Below are 1018 nucleotides of genomic sequence, written 5' to 3' on the forward strand. Positions count from 1 at the left end.
ATTTTCTGTCTGGAAAATCCAAGTGAATCAGTGATAGCAGAATTCATTTACTTAGCTTAGTCCCTATCTCCACACAACAGGATCTTATAACACAGGAGTCAGGTCATTCTTTATGTTTTTAATGTTTTATTTTTTTGTTTCTGAGAGAGAGAGAGCGCACATGAGCGGGAGTGGGGCAGAGAGAAGGGGACAGAGGATCTGAAGCGGACTCTACACTGACAGCAGTGAGTCTGATGTGGGGTTCGAACCCGTGAACTGTGAGATGGTGACCTGATACAAAGTCGGATGTTTAACTGACTGAGCCACCTGGGCACCCCAGGAGACAAGNTGGGGATCAAACATGAACTGAACTGAAATCAGTAGTCAGATACTCAACCAACTGAGCCACTCAGGCGCTACGTTTTCTTTTCCCTTCTTGCTGTTCTCTGCTTATTCTCTTACCTGCTCACCTGGTTATGTTATAGTGCATCCTTTCTTCTTAGTTTACTTTCTAGTCTCCATTTTCTCTTTCCTTTGCTTCATCTCCTTCTTAAATGTACAGTGCTTTTCTTTTTCATGTCAAACAGCTTTATTGAGGTTTAATTTATATATTATAAATTTTACCTGCTTTATGTATACAATTCAATGATTTTTAGTATATGTATAAACCTGTTTTTGTGCTGTTTATTATTTTAAAGTTTATTTATTTTGAGAGAGAGAGAGAGAGAGAGAGAGAGAAGGAGACAGTGAGTGGGAGAGGGGCAGAGAGAGAGAGGGAGAGAGAATCCCAAGCAGGCTCCACGCTGTCATCAAAGAGCCTGACACAGGGCTCGAACCCATGAACTGTGAGATCATGACCTGAGCCAAAATCAAGAGTCGGATGCTTAACCCAGTGAGCCACGCAGGTGTGCCCTGTCTGGTGCTCTGTTTATTAATAATGTTTCTGGGGCGCCTGGGTGGCTTAGTCGGTTAAGCGTCCGACTTTCGCTTAGGTCATGATCTCGCGGTTCGTGGGTTCGAGCCCCGCATCGGGCTCTGT

The 1018-nt window shown here is 43.9% G+C and overlaps 1 protein-coding gene across 1 annotated transcript in view; it reads left to right on the plus strand.

Annotated features, from left to right (window-relative positions):
* CTPS2 (CTP synthase 2) overlaps positions 1–1018 on the plus strand; it is an 83747-nt gene that overhangs the window by 19024 nt on the left and 63705 nt on the right. The gene's annotated exons all lie outside the window — the stretch shown is intronic.

This window comes from Crocuta crocuta, unplaced genomic scaffold (assembly GCF_008692635.1).
Source record: "Crocuta crocuta isolate KB4526 unplaced genomic scaffold, BGI_CrCroc_1.0 scaffold657, whole genome shotgun sequence".
Taxonomy (NCBI): domain Eukaryota; kingdom Metazoa; phylum Chordata; class Mammalia; order Carnivora; family Hyaenidae; genus Crocuta; species Crocuta crocuta.